The sequence below is a fragment of the Bombina bombina genome, chromosome 4, assembly GCF_027579735.1.
Source record: "Bombina bombina isolate aBomBom1 chromosome 4, aBomBom1.pri, whole genome shotgun sequence".
NCBI lineage: Eukaryota > Metazoa > Chordata > Amphibia > Anura > Bombinatoridae > Bombina > Bombina bombina.
In genome coordinates this window covers 326,865,388-326,888,992 of record NC_069502.1, presented here as the reverse complement: position 1 = coordinate 326,888,992, position 23,605 = coordinate 326,865,388, and positions in this window count along the sequence as shown.

Sequence of the window (23,605 nt, the reverse complement as noted above, 5' to 3'; positions counted from 1 at the left end):
TCCGTGGACTCACCGTGTCATTAGAAAGAAAACTTGTTTACCATAAACATGTATTGGCAAAAATTATTCTAGCAAAAAGTTATCACTGTTTTAGTGTTTTGCATGTGCATGTGAAGCATATCTAGATATTCCCAGTGCACCAGCATTTTAAATACTGCATCTCCTTAGAGCACCAGTGGGATTTGTATCATGTCAGCAGTTTACAAATTGAGTCATTACCAGATGGTACAATCACCTTGGGATCTTGTTTAAAATGCCTCACATGCATCATGTCACATGCCTGTACATACAGCCTAACATGAATCATGTCACATACATGAACATACAGCCTCACATGCTTCATGTCACATACATGAACTAACAGCCTCACATGCATCATGTCACATACCTGTATATACATCCTCACATGCATCATGTCACATAACTGTACATACAGCCTCCCATGCATCACGTCACATACCTGTACATACAGCCTCACATACATCATGTCACATACCTGTACATACAGCCTCACATGCATCATGTCACATACCTGTAAATACAGCCTCACATGCATCGTGTCACATACCTGTACATACATTCTCACATGCATCATGTCACATACCTGTACATACAGCCTCACATGCATCATGTCACATGCCTGTACATACAGCCTAACATGAATCATGTCACATACATGAACATACAGCCTCACATGCGTCATGTCACATACATGAACATACAGCCTCACATGCATCATGTCACATACCTGTATATACATCCTCACATGCATCATGTCACATACCTGTACATACAGCCTCACATGCATCATGTCACATACATAAACATACAGCCTCACATGCTTCATGTCACATACCTGTACATACAGCCTCACATGCATCATGTCACATAACTGTACATACAGCCTCCCATGCATCACGTCACATACCTGTACATACAGCCTCACATGCATCATGTCACATACCTGTACATACAGCCTCACATGCATCATGTCACATACCTGTAAATACAGCCTCACATGCATCGTGTCACATACCTGTACATACATTCTCACATGCATCATGTCACATACCTGTACATACAGCCTCACATGCATCATGTCACATGCCTGTACATACAGCCTAACATGAATCATGTCACATACATGAACATACAGCCTCACATGCTTCATGTCACATACATGAACATACAGCCTCACATGCATCATGTCACATACCTGTATATACATCCTCACATGCATTATGTCCCATAACTGTACATACAGCCTCACATGCATCATGTCACATACATGAACATACAGCCTCACATGCTTCATGTCACATACCTGTACATACAGCCTCACATGCATAATGTCACATAACTGTACATACAGCCTCCCATGCATCACGTCACATACCTGTACATACAGCCTCACATGCATCATGTCACATACCTGTACATACAGCCTCACATGCATCATGTCACATACCTGTAAATACAGCCTCACATACATTGTGTCACATTCCTGTACATACATTCTCACATGCATCATGTCATATACCTGTACATACAGCCTCACATGCATCATGTCACATACCTGTACATACAGCCTCACATGCATCATGTCACATAGCTGTACATACAGCCCCACATGCATCATGTCCCATACCTGTACATAAAGCCTCACATGCATCATGTCACATACCTGTACATACAGCCTCACATGCATCATGTCACATACCTGTACATACATCCTCACATGCATCATGTCACATACCTGTACATACAGCCTCACATGCATCATGTCACATACCTGTACATACAGCCTCACATGCATCATGTCACATACCTGTACATACAGCCTCACATGCATCATGTCACATACCTGTACATACAATTAAATCCAAAACTTTTTAGACTTGTACAGCATAAATGTCATTCATGTAGCTCCCTTGTGAAAACAACCCCTATCAGGGGTCCCACTATTGCGGATTTCACAGCATGTAATACAATTCTACCAACATTAAAATCCAAGACATGTATATTTGACAAGAGGCTTACCGCAATGGTGGCTTTCAAGAGTAGTAGAAATCTACTTCTGAGTTATATCTTCCTCGGGGATTGAGGATGAAAAAATTTCCAGCTTTTCACAAGAGTTTATGGCTACCTGGTGTCAGGGTAAATGTCAATGACATTATATATATATATATATATATATATATATATATATATATATATATATACTAATATATATATATATATATATATATACGTAAATGAAATAATATAAAAAGGATGTGTGTATATATGAAGCCGTCTATTTTATCAGATGTGCTATAGAATAGAAATTCTGATGTCAGGATTTAACTCAAAAACCCCTACCAGATGGGAGCTGGGTGAATACACGTTTATCAGGATTGGAAATCAGCATAGATTTGAAACACCACCTCCTGCGGTGTGAGCACACAGACATTTTCCAGAAGGAACTAACTCAGTGACCATGCTCATTTGACTATATGCAGAGTTTTATGACTCTAAGACATTTGGCCTGCCCAATTTAATACAGTCACTTAGAGGAATGTTGGGGGAGTAATTTTGACAGAGAACAGGATACAGGCCCATATATGGGTTTCCTCCAAGGGAAATGCCGATCCGTCTGAAGAGATGTGAGAGATGCAAACATTCTTTAAAGGAGCTATAATTGACAACTGCCTGTCAAGTGACTCAGGCTGTGTGACTGATAACACCAGAATACACGTGACACAGACATTGTGTCTGGGGTTAGAATAACATAGAGAAAGCACATGACTTACATTATGATTTCAAAGCAACTGCAGTTAGATTTCAAATAAAATATACTAGGAAAATAAATACAAGACATGCATATTTTGAAAGCATGAATATCTTAGCCTCTGTGTGTTTAAGAACATGAATAGATATTTATGGACCTGAAGAATAGTGATTATTAACATTTATTTTTTTATTTCAGATCTACATAGACAGGATTCATGTATTCAGAAAGAAATACACAGAAATACATATAATCTCAGATCTGCATGAAGAAGGTTGATACATCCTGGGCTTATTAGAAACATAAAATATGGCATATTCTTGTTGGAATACAGTACAATAGTGAATTAAAAATAAGCTGCTATTCACATATAAATGCCAGAATACTGATAAAATTGTAATGCATTTTAAGCTAATAATTAGCAGTATTAAATTGCCTTAATATAATGAAATGTTAATAATATAACATATTTAGTATCAGAATAATCAGAAAAAAATAACCTAATATTAACCATCTGTAATTGGGGTTATATATGATTAATGCAGAAAGTGTAATCTGATTAAATAACCATTTTATGAAAAAAATTAACTTGCTTAAAAGTGCTTATAAATGGTCTTGTTCTATTTGTTTGTTTGTACGTCTGCTGCCACCTAGTGTTATGATGCGGAATTGCAACCATGAGATGATTGGTTGTTGCAAAGAATGCATTTCCTTGACAACACATTTACCAAATAAACCAATCCATGTTCAGTTGCAAAGAACCAATCCAAGACAAGGCCGTGGGCGTTTCCAATATTCACCAATGACTGATAAAAATCAAAAACGGGGAGGGGTGAGATCAGATGATTTAAACCCCAGCATAGAGACTGAAAAGGGAAGGTTGTGTTGACTGATCCAGAAAGGAATAACTGCTGCAGTTATTATTAAAGCACACACCTACTATTGGACTCCATATGACTATCCCCAAATTTTGAATTTCTGAGGTGAAATTGGATCTGTTAAAGAGACATTGGAAACCGGATATCGACTAGTTTATTTGGTGATGTATACAAGGTTTTTGATAAGATAAGTTATATGCATAGCCACTACAGTAAAATTACAATTTTTGAATTGGAAAGAACAAATTGGGCTTTTAGATTGTATTATATAACCTTAAATAGATCTTAGCCTGCCTGTTTGTATGCAAGCATTTAAAGTAAACATTTACTATTGCTGTATGTAGCAGAGTTAAGGAAATATTTCAAATTAACATTTCATAGCCTATGTATTGTTAAACTAATCCCAATCTTAAATTATTTATCTATGCAAATATATAATAATAATTCAGAAGTGTATATTGTATTTTAAATTGGTAATCACAGCCTATATATTGTATTGTTGTTTAAATCTGTATCTGATTGGCTGAGTAACTCATCTGTGCAAGTTCTGAGATTGTAAGTTAATTTTGTATTAGGATTACAGTTAAATAGCAGAATATATATATTATCCTATTGTTTAAGAGCACAGCTTAGAATTGTATTGTTTGGATGTTAAAAGATTGGTAAATAAGGCCGGTTTTTAAGATAAGCGTGTATGAATTTTGCATAGCATATTTAAATAGTTTTCAAGCGCATATAAATTTATTTCATATTTCTTTTATTGCAAATATATTTCAATATGTTTATGGATATTAACTAAATAAAAGAATTCAGATATTTATATTAATTGTATGGTCTAGTAGGTGCATGTTGGTTAAGGGTTTCTATTTTTAAGGAAAATTATTATTTGTATTGCCTTTTAACCCTGCCATAAGCTGATATATTATTTGGATACCACTACTAAGATTTTCATAAATATACTGACATAATAATTGGAGGCACTGTTCTGAGATTTATTAATATTCCATCATATTTGATATAGTATATTTGTAGTAAATAGAAATTATTATAAAAGAGAAAAAAAAAATCATATTTCAATATTAATATTTTGAAGATATAATTTTTGAAAAGTTGAAATATTGATTTTCATATTTCGAGATTGATATTAATATCTTGAAATATTATTAAAGATTAATTTTGAAAAATTAATAAAAATATTAATTTTTCATATTTCAAAATTAATAAAAAAATATAATTTTTTCATATTTTCTAAATTAATCAAAATTATTAATTTTTCATATTTCGGAATATTAATTTTTCATATTTCAAAATTAATAATATATATTTTTTTAAATATAAAAATTTTCTCTCTTTTTATTGGAAAAAATTGTATTAGCGTTTTAGTTTAACTGAATACTAAACCAATACAATAATGTCTGTAGCCAGAAGTGACTCATTTAATTCTATACATAGCGATGAAATTGGTCCCATTACCATACCCATTACTAAAGGTCAGGTCCTTAAGAAAGATATCTTAAGTTACATTAAAGGGAAATTAAATATTGCTGGTAAATTAAATGATTTTGTGGATATGCTTGAAACTAGCGCTAAAAATATTACCGTTAATAATAATATGTGGAATGAAGAGAATGAATTCTTCCAGGAATTATTAATGATTAATCAATGCAAAACTCCCAAAAAGCGAGAGGAACTAATACTAAAATCTTGGCCCCTCTTAATATGCATGATTGACGAAATGTCGTTTTGTGTCACAGACAAACGATTGCAAATACAGGAGCTAGAAAATAGTATTCGTTCCTCACGCAGACGCGAAGAGGATTTAAAAATAGCCAAAAATAAAATGGATGAATTTGCCCAAAACCTAGCTGCCTTAGATAAGCATAACATCGACTTACTCGCACAGATACAATATTTAAATAAACAGCTTGCGCAAAGCCAGAAGGAATTAAGCGATTTAAAAAGGTCATATCGCCATAATGAAAACCCTTATATTAACAGTGAAAATAATACAGATAATGCTAACTCCTTTAGCGAACGCGTCAGGGACGAAGTACAGAAATATATAGAACAATACAGACAAATGACCCCTAACGGGTCAGAAATAGATTTCCCGAATAGACAATCCCCTCAGGATGTAAATCCAGAGGACAGCTGTAGCGCAGCTGGCCCGGGGGAGGGAAACTCTAACAGAGAAGCCCAAAATAAGTCTGGTAAAGTCTATGATTCCCATAAAATAATTACCTTCGTACAACGCGCAGTACCTATATTCTCCAATAAGGGAACAACATCTGTAATTGATCATTTGCAGGCTTTTGAAAATGCGTTAGCTATAATGAATGTTACAAGTGATAAATTGAAAATTGAATTTCTGCCTTGGGTATTTGACAGTAAGCATCACAAATTCTTTACTTCACTAAAGGATATGAATATTCATTCCTGGAATGGGGTAAAACGACAATGCAGAAAAGAATTCGGGCAATATCGCACTAAAACTGCCGCGAAAATAGCGGTATATGGTTTAAAGTGTCTTGTGAATCAGAGTCCAATCGAATTCCTTTCTGTATTGAAAAATGCGTACAGTATGGCTGAAGATAATCCCAAATTTGATGGCTCAGAATTTGTAAATTTATTTTTTGAAGCACTGCCTACACCCTTCAAAATCAACCTAGCTAGAGATTTTGATGAGGACTGCTCATTGGAATGGCTGATCAAAGAGAGTACAAAGTTATACTCTATTCAGCAGTCCAGTGAGCAGGGGTTTAAAAAGGAGTCAAAACCCAAAATTGTAGCAGAAACTAGGGTGTCACCTAACCCCCTCAATTTGGAGTCTAAAAAGAAGACCTATGCAGAGGTGGCCAGTCAAAACAGGCCATCTCCACAGAGTTTTAACTCTGCCCCCTCTCCTACACAGGTTGAGGCGCAGGGAGACTATAACCAAAGTGGGGGACATAATCAGGTGAATAATTACCCACAAAGAGAATACTCACCAAATAATTGGTATCCGCGCAAGGGTAGATAAAATAGATGGCGAAGATATTCTCAGGGTAACCAGACACCCCAGGTATATAATGCTCCCCAAAATACTAATACTGAGCAAGCTGAACCCCAAGGGCAACCACGCCAGAATAGAAATAGCGGCCCTGATTCTGAGGGAACCCAATGGTCCAGGAATCAGTACAATGGGGCACCAAGAGATAGGCCCAGGGGTAGAGGTAACTTGTACAATCAGGTAGATATGCTGTTTACCCAGTTAAATCGGTTGAGCGAACAAATCGCTAATATGAGTCAAAAATCTATGGCTCAGCAACCAAACAATACTTTTTTAGGGGTACAGCCAGTGGTCAGCAGTGGACCACAGGCACAGTCATAAATACTGCAGTATCACCTGAAGGGGAGGGGAGAGATGTACAAAATGTAATAATAAATATAAATGATGCTAATCATGTTCTCTCCCAACTGTGGTGACAAACAACCTTATCCGGGAAAAGTTAACAAATCTCTTCCTTTGCAGCACTCTTTTAACCTTATCTCCACAGATGCAGTACACAAGAATCCAGCCGAACCTATCATAGAGGAAACAGGTAGGTATGAAGATTCTTCTGCATCGGAAAGCATGGCAAACTCAGGTAACACGTGGCGAAGCCCACAAATGTATGATAACGCCAACTTTATGTGTGGAATGGTAGAAACTGCAGAAAGATATTATGTATTAGTTGAGCTGCAAGATTCAGTCTCCAACCCTATCAGGGGATTAATTGACACTGGGTCACAGGCAACTATCTTATCCCACAGGTACTACACACAGCTAAATGAGCTAACACCCTACAAACCTAAAATAAAATAATTTGACGGTTCTCTAATAGGTGTTGGGGGTGACTCCCTAAAAGTTTACGGTACTGCCTGGTTAAAATTTAAATTGGGGAACAGGGTCATAAGACACCCTGTCGTCATAGTGGATCTGCCAACTGATCGTTTAATTATTGGTAGTGATCTCCTGAAGCGATTAAGCACCATAATTGATTGCATAAATAATGTAATTTGGTCACAAGTTAAACGGCCTATCAATTATGAAAAATCTGGTATATCTCGCACCCGACATAGCTGTCACGTAGTGGAAGAGAAACCAGATGCTGTGGAGATTCATTTCAGGAATAACTCTGCACCTGAAATCACTATTCTACAAATAGATGATCAGACTCCTTTTAGTGGCTCTGATGGTAATACTTTTAAAAATTCGCCCGGAAAGATAGCGAATATCTCCCTAGATGGCGACGTAATAACCATATCACTCCACAAGGGGGATCATAAGATCCCTAAGGGGGGAGGCCACGCTAAATACCTCACCGGGATTGAGAGAGTTAAAGAGGACCTATTTATCCCTATACAAGTGCATGACCTTGGTAATACCAAGTATGCTAAAATAAACTTAAAACAGGAAGCTAGCTATATAAGCGAAGGTTTATTAGCGCAAATAGCTGAACCTAAAGTGATTAAATATCTTTCTCCCCAAGACCACTGTGTCCACAACCTGGATAACAGGTCTGAAAGCTATAACATCACAGCTAAGTGCTTATTATCTATCTCTATTGGTAATAAGTCAGTGAAGCACCTGTTTCTAGTTTTAAATACTCCCCATAATCAAATATACATTGGCAATGATATCTTACATAGATATGTCATACAAATAGATTTGATTAACTCTTGCCTCTGGAGCAGGTTAAAGGGGGACCCTGAAGTATTTCAGGATGAAAATGCAGCCCTGAAATCAAATCAGCAATTGCCATATGCTGTGAATATGCAGGTATCTAGCGATGTTATAATTCCTGCTGGGGCTGATAAATTTCTTTTACCCGTACAGGTAAAGAGAGGTCAGAAATTAAAAACTTCTGAAACACTGATTTGCCTCTCCCATAGAATACAAAATCTGGGTGTCACAGTAACCTACACTCCTATGGTGAATATTGGAACTGTTCCAATACATATTGTTGTGCATAACATGACCCCACAGGTTATAACATTATCCAAGGGAACTACCATAGGATATGCACTGGAATCAAGTTATTACACTTTTGGATTCCAGAATAATGTAATTGGACTGATACCTGAAGGATACTTAACTGAAGAACAATTAATAGAACAATCCTTTGCATCTATGCAAGAGGGTCTATTTAATATTCAGTCTATTTATCCCTTCAGCTCAGAGGAAGGCATCTGTAAAATTGAAGAAGCCTCTCTAGTGTTTGATCAGCCAATCAAACAGCAAGATTACCCCAATACCCAGAGTCATGGGAGCAATGTAAACTATAACCAAGGGGATCTCACCTCTAGGTTGGAAGAAGCCTATGAAATAGGACAGCCTGAAATCTTTCCAGGATTTTAGCAAATAGTTGAAGAGCAAATATCCTTAGCTAATGGCTGTTCCAGCGATGACAAACGCCAACAGCTGCGAGAACTCCTAATAGAAAACAAGGATATTTTCGCTAAGGATTCTTATGACTGTGGTACTACAGACTTGCACATTGCAAGAATACAAACAGATCCCGATGCGCCACCTGTATTTGTCAAACAGTACAGACTTCCCTTAGCCTCATATGATTCTCTTGCAGAGATCATAAGGAATTTGGAAGAAAGAGGTATTATCAGACAGGTGCACAGCTCTTATAATAATCCTATTCTAGGTGTCCTTAAGCCCAATGGACAATGGTGTTTGTGTGCTGACTTAAGACAGCTAAACAAATGAGTATACATGTCTGGCTGGCCTGTACCATACATTGACCAGTGCCTAGCACAAATGCAGGGATCCAAAATATTCACTGCCATTGATTGTGCACAGGGATACTGGACCATAAAGGTACATGAAGAAGACCAATATAAGCTAGCGTTCTCTTTCCAAAAAGTCCAATATGCATTCCAGAGACTTCCATTTGGATACATAAATTCTGGACATGAATTTGCTGTATTCATGCATAAGGCTATGCCTGATGCACTGGAAAGGGGGACCTTATCTTATGTTGATGATGTTTTAATCAAAAGCACAGACTTTGAAAAACACATCGCAGAGCTTAAACACATCCTCAGCCAACTTAAAAGGGCAGGTGTCAAATTATCCCTATAAAAAGCTCAATGGTGCCGCACTCGTGTAAACTTCTTGGGACATGAAGTTACCTCTGAAGGATTAAATCCCCAGAGGAAAAAGGTGGAAGCTATAGTGAATTCTAAAAACCCAACTAACTTAAAGGAATTGAGATCATTCCTGGGTATGACAAATTATTCTCGCAAATTCATTGATAATTATGCGGAATTAGCTAAACCACTACTACTTCTTCTAAAGAAAGATGTGAAATGGCACTGGAGTGAGTCTCAAGAGACAGCCATCAGAGAGCTGAAGAGAAAACTCACTCAAGCACCTTGCTTAGCATACCCTGAAGGTGGTAAACCTTTCTACTTAGAAACAGGGTACACAGATGTAAGCATGAGTGCTGTTTTATACCAAAAGCATGATAATTTGAACAAAGCCATTGCTTATGCGAGCAAAAATCTATCCCCAGTAGAAATAAAATTTAGCAATTGCGAAAAAGCCCTCTTATCTACTGTATGGGCTATACAAAATTTCCGCAGCTATATACAGGGCGAGAAAATTATTGTAGAAACGGCCCACCAGCCTTTGCTATATTTGCAAAGTGAGAGAATAAGAGATGGGAATTTGTCAAATAGCCGCATAACAGCGTGGACTCTTTCCTTACAAGGCTGGCCATTAGAAATTTGCTACAAGCAGAATAAAAAGAATCCAGTCGCACAAGGGCTTGCTGAACTCCACGACTGTACTGCTAGAGATCCTGGGGAAGAATTATCAGAAGATGATTTTCTGGAGGAACAATTGCTTTCCCCTTATAAAATGTACAATGAGGACCATTGACAAACATTACCTTCGGTATATGTTGATGGTTGTTCTTACCATGCCACTATTGGTAAAGAGCGCAGATTAGTCGCTGGCATTAGTATAACTGGGACAAATGGATTCCCAAATATATCTATAGGTTTCAACATTGGACCAAGATCCAATCAAGTTGCAGAACTCACTGCTGTTTTCAAAACCATTGAAATGGCTATTGAACATGGTATTCATGAATGTGTGATCATAACTGACTCAAATTATGTGCGTGACAGTTTTGTTGAATACCTGCCAACTTGGAAGAGAAATGGCATGCAGAAAAGCAATAACAAACCAGTCAAGCATGGCAAGTTGTTCTGCAAGATTGACAATCTGGTGGTATCCAATGATTTAACCATACACTGGAAAAAGACCAAGGGTCATTCCAGAGTTCTAGGTCCGGATAAGGAAGGCAATGACCTCGCGGATTCATTAGCCAAACAAGGAGCCATAACTGGAGAACTCCTTAATATTGACCACTTAATGGGTGCAATTCAGGTGGAAGCCATTACCAGAAACCAGGCAAAACAACAAAGTGAGCCTAACTTGGTACAATGGAGTCAGGATTCTCCTAGTGAGGACCTGATCACTAGTCAAAAAGAAGACCCCATTTTAGGCATCTTCTATAAACACATAGAAGATCTTGAAGGCAACCCCATCTCAAAAGATGATTGTATTGGCAAGGAAGATCTTAGAATCTTAATAAAATCTAGATCACAATTCAAGTTACAGGATGGTTTATTAAATTAGAACCTCCAAAACTGGCATCCAGCAGTGGGTAGTACCCATCAAGTTCAGAGGTCTAATGCTTCAACATGCCCATAATGCTCCCACATCTGGTCATCGCGGTGCCAAACTCACGTATGAAATATTGCGTGATTACGCTTTTTGGCCACACATGTTGAAAGATGTTCAAACCTACTGTCAAGGGTGTTTAATCTGCCCACAGTTTCAACCCACTGCACCAACGCCATTGCAGAAAAGGGGGATGGTAATGCCATGGTCAGATATACAAATTGATTTTATTGGTCCAGTAACAAGATCATCAAGAGGTTACAAATACATGTTAACCGTGACATGCATGTTCACTAAATGGGTAGAGTGCATTAGTGCACCTAACAAAGGGCTGAAACATGTGCAGCGTTGCTCATCAACCATGTATTTTCCAGATTTGGTTTGCCCCAAAGAATCGAATCAGATCGGGGGACCCACTTCACTAGCGAAGTGATGACCAAAATGTGGAAAATACTAGGGGTTAAAAGAAAGCTCCGTATTGCTTATAGAGCTGCCTCAAGTGGTGGTGTAGAGCGTTACAACCAGTCCATTGTTAAAATCCTCAAAAAGTTTGTGAGTGAAACGGGTAAAACTGGGATGTAAAACTACCTCTAGTCTTAATGGCATTAAGAGCAACTCCAAGTACTGCTACCAAGATGTCACCTTTGAACTAATGACTGGTAGAAGAATGGTTCTACCTCAGCATCTGCTGTACCGTACATCAGACCAAAACTTGATAAACGCTGCCAATACACATCAATATGTGGAGAACTTAAGAAAACATCTGCAACATGCCTTTGCATTTGCTCAAAGGAATTTAGAAAGAGCCGCAACCGCCACCAAAACCTATTATGATCTCAAAACGTCCAAAAAGGAATATGAAATAAATGATAAAGTTTATCTTTATAACTTTGGAAGAGATCAGGTTAGGGAGAAGAAATTTCTTCCCTCATGGAAAGGTCCTTTTGTCATTACTGACAAAATATCTCCAGTGGCCTATAAAATAAGAATCCACAAAAATGAAGGTTTCATAGATAAATGGGTCCATATCAATCAATTGCGGGCATGTCATCCCAGATCCCAACTACAAGTCATAGAGGGAGAATGAAGTGTCATATCCCCAAATGAACTAAAGACATACTATAGTTTAAAGATGCCTAACTGATAAACATGAAGGCTCAAAATTGACAGACTATCTACATAAGAGACTGTCTATGTTGTATATGGCCAACATCCTCACCGAGTACCACTGACTTTGATCCAATTCAAATACATGTGTCCTACATATATTTGAATTTGAAAGGGGGAATTATGTCAGGGTAAAGGTCAATGACATTATTTATATATATATATATATATATATATATACTAATATATATATACGTAAATGAAATAATATAAAAAGGATGTGTGTATATATGAAGCCGTCTATTTTATCAGATGTGCTATAGAATAGAAATTCTGATGTCAGGGTTTAACTCAAAAACCCCTACCAGATGGGAGCTGGGTGAATACTCGTTTATCAGGATTGGAAATCAGCATAGATTTGAAACACCACCTCCTGCGGTGTGAGCACACAGACATTTTCCAAAAGGAACTAACTCAGTGACCATGCTCATTTGACTATATGCAGAGTTTTATGACTCTAAGACATTTGGCCTCCCCAATTTAATACAGTCACTTAGAGGAATGTTGGGTAAGTAATTTTGACAGAGAACAGGATACAGGCCCATATATGGGTTTCCTCCAAGGGAAATGCCGATCCGTTTGAAGAGATGTGAGAGATGCAAACATTCTTCAAAGGAGCTGAAAATTGACAACTGCCTGTCAAGTGACTCAGGCTGTGTGACTGATAACACCAGAATACACGTGACACAGACATTGTGTCTGGGGTTAGAATAACATAGAGAAAGCACATGACTTACATTATGATTTCAAAGCAACTGCAGTTAGATTTCAAATAAAATATACTAGGAAAATAAATACAAGACATGCATATTTTGAAAGCATGAATATCTTAGCCTCTGTGTGTTTAAGAACATGAATAGATGTTTATGGACCTGAAGAGAAGTGATTATTAACATTTATTTTTTTATTTCAGATCTACATAGACAGGATTCATGTATTCAGAAAGAAATACACAGAAATACATATAATCTCAGATCTGCATGAATAAGGTTAATACATCCTGGGCTTATTAGAAACATAAAATATGGCATATTCTTGTTGGAATACAGTACAAAAGTGAATTAAAAATAAGCTGCTATTCACATATAAATGCCAGAATACTGATAAAATTGTAATGCATTTTAAGCTAATAATTAGCAGTATTAAATTGCCTTAATATAATAAAATGTTAATAATATAACATATTTAGTATCAGAATAATCAGAAAAAAATAACCTAATATTAACCATCTGTAATTGGGGTTATATATGATTAATGCAGAAAGTGTAATCTGATTAAATAACCATTTTATGAAAAAAAATTAACTTGCTTAAAAGTGCTTAGAAATGGTCTTGTTCTATTTGTTTGTTTGTACGTCTGCTGCCACCTAGTGTTATGATGCGGAATTGCAACCATGAGATGATTGGTTGTTGCAAAGAATGCATTTCCTTGACAACACATTTACCAAATAAACCAATCCATGTTCAGTTGCAAAGAACCAATCCAAGACAAGGCCGTGGGCATTTCCAATATTCACCAATGACTGATAAAAATCAAAAATGGGGAGGGGTGAGATCAGATGATTTAAACCCCAGCATAGAGACTGAAAAGGGAAGGTTGTGTTGACTGATCCAGAAAGGAATAACTGCTGCAGTTATTATTAAAGCACACACCTACTATTGGACTCCATATGACTATCCCCAAATTTTGAATTTCTGAGGTGAAATTGGATCTGTTAAAGAGACATTGGAAACCGGATATCGACTAGTTTATTTGGTGATGTATACAAGGTTTTTGATAAGATAAGTTATATGCATAGCCACTACAGTAAAATTACAATTTTTGAATTGGAAAGAACAAATTGGGCTTTTAGATTGTATTATATAACCTTAAATAGATCTTAGCCTGCCTGTTTGTATGCAAGCATTTAAAGTAAACATTTACTATTGCTGTATGTAGCAGAGTTAAGGAAATATTTCAAATTAACATTTCATAGCCTATGTATTGTTAAACTAATCCCAATCTTAAATTATTTATCTATGCAAATATATAATAATAATTCAGAAGTGTATATTGTATTTTAAATTGGTAATCACAGCCTATATATTGTATTGTTGTTTAAATCTGTATCTGATTGGCTGAGTAACTCATCTGTGCAAGTTCTGAGATTGTAAGTTAATTTTGTATTAGGATTACAGTTAAATTGCAGAATATATATATTATCCTATTGTTTAAGAGCACAGCTTAGAATTGTATTGCTTGGATGTTAAAAGATTGGTAAATAAGGCTGGTTTTTAAGATAAGCGTGTATGAATTTTGCATAGCATATTTAAATAGTTTTCAAGCGCATATACATTTATTTCATATTTCTTTTATTGCAAATATATTTCAATATGTTTATGGATATTAACTAAATAAAATAATTCAGATATTTATATTAATTGTATGGTCTAGTAGGTGCATGTTGGTTAAGGGTTTCTATTTTTAAGGAAAATTATTATTTGTATTGCGTTTTAACCCTGCCATAAGCTGATATATTATTTGGATAGCACTACTAAGATTTTCATAAATATACTGACACTGGAATAAATCCCTGACTGAGTGGTCACTGACATTAATGGAGAAACTAGTTAAGTTTAAAAAAGAACAGAGAGATGGTGTACTTTTGGAACTTGAGAATTTAGATAAACAACTTGAAAAATGTAAATATGATGAAAAACTGGTGCCATTTCAGAAACAACTTGATGACACATTGGAAAAATTGAGTACTGAATTGTTAGATAATAAGTACAGAAAATATGAAAGAGGCTCTAGAGATTACGATTTGGGAGTGGTTTATAGTTGGAACACTGAGAGAAAGGCACAGAAGAAAAAACAAAACAAAAATATGAATCAGAGAAAAGTGACATTGTACAGCCTGCATTAATGATACTAATTTAACATCAGTATCGACCTCAGTCACACCAACTACGACTTTACCTACAACCTCAACTCCAATTAGAATATCTGTGGAATCGGACTTGGTGTTGGGGCTGAGACCAAAAAACAGAGCAGCACACATGGATTACACAAAAGAAAGAAACAAAGATACACCGGAGGAGGTCCCTGTGACTGGACTCCTTGCACCGAGATATCCGAGCCGCAGAACACAGTTGAAGAAGAAGAATCCCAGAGGCAGCAAATAATTAACCTATCTTCCACAACATTAGAACAGTGTGAGATCTCTGTTCTCTCTAAAGGCCTGGGTTTTCCCCCTACAAGGGACTTTAATCTTTTTGACACTATTTTAGACATTAATAAATGTGTTTGAAATATAACTCTGGCTAAACATTTTAAAAATCTTAATGTGACAGTCTTGCCCAGTGATGTACAAGGTGAAACTCCAGTTCTCAGTGATAACTGTGATTTCAGAGATCTGTGTGATATAGTTTCTCTTTGTGAATTACAGGATGAAAATGTCACTTTGGGTACCATTTGGTAATAAACAGGAAGTTAAAGAATCTAAATCTAGTACATTCTACCCTGTGAATGCACGTAAAACAATATAATTCAGTTATTTCATTCTATTTTAGAACAAGATCTTATTGCATTGTCTGAAAAAGTGAGTAAAGGTGAGAACACTGGCAATCATAAATATAGTAATCTTAGTAAGAAGGAATCACATGCACTGAATAGATTGAAGAATAATACTGATATAGTAGTGGTCGACTCAGACAAGGGAGGTTCCATTGTGGTTCTTAATAAAACTGAATATCTTGGAGAAGCCTATAGCCAATTGGGGGATACATATACTTATAAGAAATTAACATTTAATCCCACTGCCAAGTTTCAGGAGTTGAAACATTTATTAGATTTGGGTGTGGAATGTTCTGTACTCACAGCAAAGACCAGTGAAAATATCTATGTTGAAAATCCTAGAGTACCGATCTTTAAATACATACCAAAAATACATAAGTATTTGACTAATCCCCAAGGGAGGCCAATCATTTCAGCTATTGGCTCCCTGGGAGAGAAATTTGGACAATGGGTGGATGCACAACTTCAGCCCATAGCACAGTCTCTGCCTGGCTTCCTTAGAGATACTAAGCAGACTCATACAGAACTTCCAGTGGAAGAAGGGTTATAATTTTGTCACCATAGACGCAGTTTCATTATACTCCTGTATTCCCCATAATCTAGGGATAAGTGCAATAAAAAGGATGTTATGAAGATACTCAGGATATGACACTGAATTCATTGAATTTTTTCTGCAGGCTATTACTTTCTTATTAAATCGTAACTATTTTATTTTTAACGTGGAGTTCTTCATACAGCTCAGAGGGACTGCGATGGGGGCGAAATTCGCCCTCTTATGCAAACTTATTTCTTGTAGATTTTGAGATAATGAAGATTTTCAGTGATGATAATAACTTTAAAAGTGATATTAAACTATATACTAGATATATAGATGATATACTTTTAGTCTGGGGGGGGGCACTAATGCAGAATTAGGTACTTTCATTGACTACTTGAATACTAATGATAGAAACTTGAAATTTACCTATAATGCTTCAGACACTAACATACCTTATCTAGATGTATTGATAAGTCACACTGATCTAAATATAGTCACAGAAGTGTATAGGAAGGATATTACGAGTAACACTATACTAAGAGCTGATTCTTTACATCCCAACCACCTTAAGAAAGGTATACCAAAGGGCCAGTATATCAGGCTCAGACGTAACTGTACCACTTTGAAAGACAGTTGGAAACATGCCAATGATTTAACCATACTGATTGTTGACAGGGGTTATGACTTATGTGAATTAAAACAATGATCTACACTAGTGTCTTTGTGTCTTAGTGGGTTTTGAAAGAGATGCCTTACTCAAAGATAAGACTGGTATTAAGAGTAATAGAGGTTCAGAACAAAAAGGAGTTAAATTTATCACGAAATACAGCAGACAGTTTAATGAAATATGTAATATTATTAGGAAAAGAATGCCCTTGTTAAAGAGGGATGTAGATCTGAAATCGATCTCAACTAACTGTAATTTTATTTCTTGTAGATCAGATACTATAGGGGATAAAATAAGGAAAAATTCAGTTCCAAGGTAAACACTAAAATTAGCAGAAGTTTCAAAAACACTGGTTGCTAAACATTGTTTTGAACATATGAATACATTGGATCATTTCAAATTTCAATATATTGAACAAGTGACTTTGGGTGCAAGAGGAGGAGATAGATACCAGGCCCTAAGTAGAAAATAAATTTTTTGAATATATACATTAAGAACAGGATCTCCACAGGGGATCAATAAAATCAGTGATTTTAAGCTTTACATAGATAGGTAACAGGCAAAACAGTACCTAGGTTGTCTCTGCATATTAATAAACTGTTTTTGACAATGAAATACAAGTGAACATACATCGACCTGTGATTGTTTGGACAAAATGGTTTAATTGTAACATACATTCCAGTCTCTCCCATTATGTCAGTTAAGTTTTCCACAGAGTTGTTTAAGATATTTTGTTGCACACTAATATACCTGATGTGATTGCGGCTAATACATTTTTTGCAAGTGCTCACTAAGTTTACTAATTGCATTTATCTTTTATACGTAAAACAGCTACTATTTGCATTTAGCCATTTTAATGTCTGATATACTTAGTGTTGTAACCAACAAGAGGTTCCTGAGACTTTTTAGACATATTACTAATAACTATTTTATAATAGGTGTTTTTCTTGTTTTTTGCTGAAATTTAAATGATTAATGTTGTGTATAATTAAAATTTTTGGGAGTAAGGTTATGAAAAGGTTAAATTGCATGTGAACCTGTTATATCATATTGTGATTGGGCAATTTGACCGCTAACTCCTGATTTAACAGCTGTTAGAAACGCTTGTTCCTTAGCTCTGATGAACTGCGTCAGCTGTGAAGTCTGTCTGTGTGCTGTGCCGGTTATGCTTTTAATGCAAGTGATGAATAAATAGTACTTTTAACTTAAGCAATCTCTCCCTGCCTTTATTTCACTGGGACCGTGAAATTGTTTGCTTGCTTACCTGTACATACAGCCTCACATGCATCATGTCACATACCTGTACATACAGCTTCACATGCATCATGTCACATACCTGTACATACAGCCTCACGTGCATCATGTCACATACCTGTACATACATCCTCACATGCATCATGTCACATACCTGTACATACAGCCTCATGTGCATCATGTCACATACCTGTAGATACAGCCTCACGTGCATCATGTCACATACCTGTACATACAGCCTCACATGCATCATGTCACATACCTGTACATACAGCCTCACATGCATCATGTCACATACCTGTACATACAGCCTCACATGCATCATGTCACATACCTGTACATACAGCTTCACATGCATCATGTCACATACCTGTACATACAGCCTCACGTGCATCATGTCACATACCTGTACATACATCCTCACATGCATCATGTCACATACCTGTACATACAGCCTCACGTGCATCATGTCACATACCTGTACATACAGCCTCACGTGCATCATGTCACATACCTGTACATACATCCTCACATGCATCATGTCACATACCTGTACATACAGCCTTGCATGTATCATGTCAAACACCTGTAATACAGCCTTGCATGTATCATGTCAAACACCTATACATACAAGCTCGCATGAATCATGGCACACACCTGTACCTAAAGTTTCCACTATGTCATGTTATACACATGTAAGTACAGTACCATTGCAGTGACTCATAGGGGTATATTTATGAAGCAGCGGATGCTGCTTGTTCTGCGTGAGACTTCTGGCTCGCCGGAAATGTAAGTTAAGAAGCAGCAGTCTTAACTCATCCGCCACCTCTGAGGTGAAGGACAGCAGTCATCCCGATGAGATATGATCAGGATGATTGACAACCCATGCTAGCGGCCGATTGCCCGTGAATGTGCAGGGGGCAGCATCGCACAAGCATTTCACTAGAAATTACAGGGAACATTGATGTGGATTTAAATTTTGCCTGGAATGTCCTTCATTAACAAAACACCTAAGTACAATCTCTACATTATAGTTTACAAATAAATCATACATAGGTGCAAATGCTGATAATAAAAAGCTAGTTTACAAAACTGCTATATCCCCTGAATTGATCATGGGGGGAGTCACTCAGATTTTAAAATCTATGATGTTAATAAAACTTTATCTAATTTTTACTTGACAAAAATACGCAGAACTTACACTGTATATGGCTTTCATTGCTGTTATATGATTATTTTTCCCCCTATAGGTGCACACGTCTTGTGGCTCACAGATCTGCAGAGATGATTGCAGAAAATCACTTTTATAGTACACAGCTTGACAAACAGAGCATTATGAGTCATCATCATATGAGTTGCTGGTAACCGGTGGCACATAGTGATATCATTGTGCTTGTAAATTGAGACACATTCTCATGGCTTTGCATACAGCACAGGAGCTTTAAAGGAAGGGCAATCTCAACCACTGCTCCACTCACATGGGCATAAGACCCTCAAGTGGAAGCCTTAAAGGGACAGTATATTCATAATTAGATATTCATGATTTAGATAGAACATACAATTTTAAACAACTTTCCAATTAACTTCTATTATTTAATGTCTTTCCTTCTCTTGTTATCATTTGCTGAAAGGTTTATCTAGGTAAGCTCAGGGGCAGCAAATAACCTAGGTTCTAGCTGCTGATTGGTGACTGCATAAATATACTGATTGTCATTGGCTCACCCATATGTTCAGTTAGAAACCAGTAGTGCATTGCTGCTCATTCAACAAATGATACCAAGAGAATTGAACAAATTAGATAATAGAAGTAAATTAGAAAGCTGTTTAAAATTGTATGTTCTACATAAATCATGAAAGACAAATTTTGGTTTTCATGACACTTTAAGAACATCATTTAAACTGCTCTTAAGTGTCATACATTGCATAATGACATACAATTCTAGATAATTTCTATTGCATTGAATTGTAGCTTTAGACAAAGTTTGCTTAACAGCTCAAGTATAATTTTTTTTTTAAATTGGAAAGGATTGTTGGGATTGGAATGTTGGTTTGGTTGGTAATCATGAAAAAAACGGGTTAATTTGAAGTGAATTAGCTTATTTGTTAGAACAAGAGGCTTTTTACTCGATATGACAGTATAAAAACTTTTGTTATTGCCTAATAATGGTAAACTACCAATAGCCCTTAAATGGGTCTTTTGTCGCGCATTGCCCTAAGTTAAACAGCTCTTTTACATTTAAAAATTACTAGATCCCTAACAGTAAAAGCCCCCCACCAACCAAACCCCCCCAAATAAAAAAAAACTAACACTAAAAAAAACTAAAGTACCCATTGCCTCTAAAGGGGCATTTTTAGAGGGCGTGGGCGGGCCCGGGGGCGGCAAGGGGGGCCTAACTAGTGTTGGCAGAAATGTGGTTTGGTACCTATGTTGTGCTTTTATAAAAACTGTGAAAAACTGAGTAGTAGTTTTTCAAATATTTGCTTTGAAGTTGCCATTTGTGCAAAAAAAAATCTTAGAATATACTAAAAAAAAAGGAGAATTTGTTGTGCATATTGGTATCTGGTGTTAACAGAACCCAACATTATAAACTGATTTTCATTATTCAAGCATCTTCTGCTCTGTATGTGAATAAACTAGAACTCATCTCCTTATCTTACCTTTATACAGTATTTCTATTAATATAGTAATGTTTTAAAAAGCCAATTAAGTAATTGCATATCTGTACTAATCTATTTTGAGTCCCTTAAATTGACATACTCTAATAGACTGGGGCTAAGCTAATTGCAGTACGTAAATACTTTAGGCCACAGAGCTGTGCTGTTGCATAGCTGTCAGCCTGATACAAGCTTAAGATGTAGCAGAATATGCCGAATTACAAGAAAATCTGGCCTGAATATTAGATGAAAATTATGCAAGTAAATTATTTAGTCACAAACATTGGTAAGATTAGATTGCAACTGATAAAGAGCTAAAGTTTGTATACTTATGAAAAGATGCCTGCAGTTATGTCATTTCTGATGAGAAAAGCACAGTTTGTAGATTATTTTATTAAATCCTAAAGAAAATAATGATTTATAATTAAAGGCACATGAAAGTCAAAATTAAAGGTTCATTATGGTAAAAACATTGCATGCTCTGATTTGTTAGAGCATGTCATTTTATCAACTAAAAACCAGAAAGTAGCAGCGATACCACAAGAAAAGGAGATAAAAAAAAATACATAGTTGTTAAAGCTGCAAGTATTTTAAGAAAGAAAAGGAAAACTTAAATGGAGTAAATAACAAAAGAAACAATAGGCAGCGCTCAAACAATATTGTTTAAAACAAAATATATTTATTAAATCACTAGGCGATAAGATTGCCCAGAGGGCAGTCTATTTAAAAAAAAAATACAACCCCCAAAGCTAAAATTACAAAAAATTAAAATTTCAAAATTACAGAAAAAAAATAAACAAAGCTATCCAAAATGAAAAATTAAAACCTAAACTAATACCCCTATAAAAACACCCCCCCCCAAATAAAAACACCCACCAATCTAATACTAAAATACCAGTAACTCTTAAAAGGGCTTTTTTAGGACATTGCCTTAAGTTAAACAGCTCTTTTACTTAAAAAAATACCAATTACCCCCTAACAGTAAAACACCCCACCCAACCAACCCCCCAAAATAACATTTCAAAAACTTAAGCTATCCACTGCCCCTAAAGGGGCATTTGTATGGGCATTGCCCTTAAAAGGGCATTCAGCTCTTTTACTGCCCTTAAAAGGGCAATCAGCTTGTTTCCAGCCCATTAAATCTCTAATCTTAACAATAAAAATAATAATAAAAAAAATAAAAAATAAATCTTTACACTAAGACCCAAATAGGTACTCACCGTTCCTGAAGTCCAGCAGAGAAGGTCTTCTTCTAGGCGGCTCTATCATCTTCTATCTTCATCGCTCCGGATGAATTTAGAAAAGGATGGAGCCGCCCGGAAGAAGACCTTCTCCGGAGGACTTCAGGAATGGTGAGTGCCTATTTTGGGCTTATTGTTAGGATTTTTTTTTTTTATTCTTTTATTTTTAATATTAAGGATTTAATGGGCTGGAAAGAGCTGAATGCCCTTTTAAGGGCAATGCCCATACAAATGCCCCTTTAGGGGCAATGGGTACTTTAGGTTTTTTTAGTGGGTGGGGGGTTTTACTTTTAGGGATCTAGTAATTTTTAAATTTAAAAGAGCTGTTTAACGTAGGGCAATGCCCTACAAAAGGCCTTTTTAGGGCTATTGGTAGTTTAGTTTAGGGGGTGTTTTTTTTGGGGGGGGCTTTTTTATTTTCATAGGGATTAGGTTTAATTTTTTAAATTTTTGATAATTTTGTTTATTTTTTTCTGTAATTTTAGAGTTTTTTATTTGTTGTATTTTAGATTATTTTTTGTAATTTAATGTTAGGTTTTATTTAAGTGTAACTTAGTATTGGGGTAAATTTAGGGGGTGTTAGGTTAGGGAGCTTAGTAATTAAATTAGTTATTTGCGTTGTGGGGGGGTTGGCGGTTTAGGAGTTAATAGGTTAATTAGGTTTATTGTGATGTGGGGGTTTGGTGGTTTAGGGGTTAATAGGTTAATTAGGTTTAATGCTATGTTGGGGGTTGGCGATTTAGGAGTTAATGGGTTAATTAGGTTTATTGCGATGTATGGCGGTTAAGGGGTTAATATTTTAATTATGTTATTTGTGGATTAGGGGTTAATTACTTTATTATTTTGTGATGTGGGGGTTTGCGGTTTAGGTGTTTGATAATACTTCTTGAGGGAGGTTAGGATTTTTTGTTATATTTTGTGTTGGCGGTTTTTTATTTATTTCTTGCGGGCGGTTATGTGTTTTTTCAATATATTTCGCGCATGCATTTTTTTTTTTTTTTAAGGCTTCGTGTTTGCCTACGCTCCATCCCGGTGGACTCTGAAAATCCAGGTGGATTCTTTCGGCTGCCTCGCGCAGCCAACATTCCTTTGATGATGCATGCGCAACTGGCGCCGGCGATGGACGTGTTACAAATGTGATTATAGTATAGATA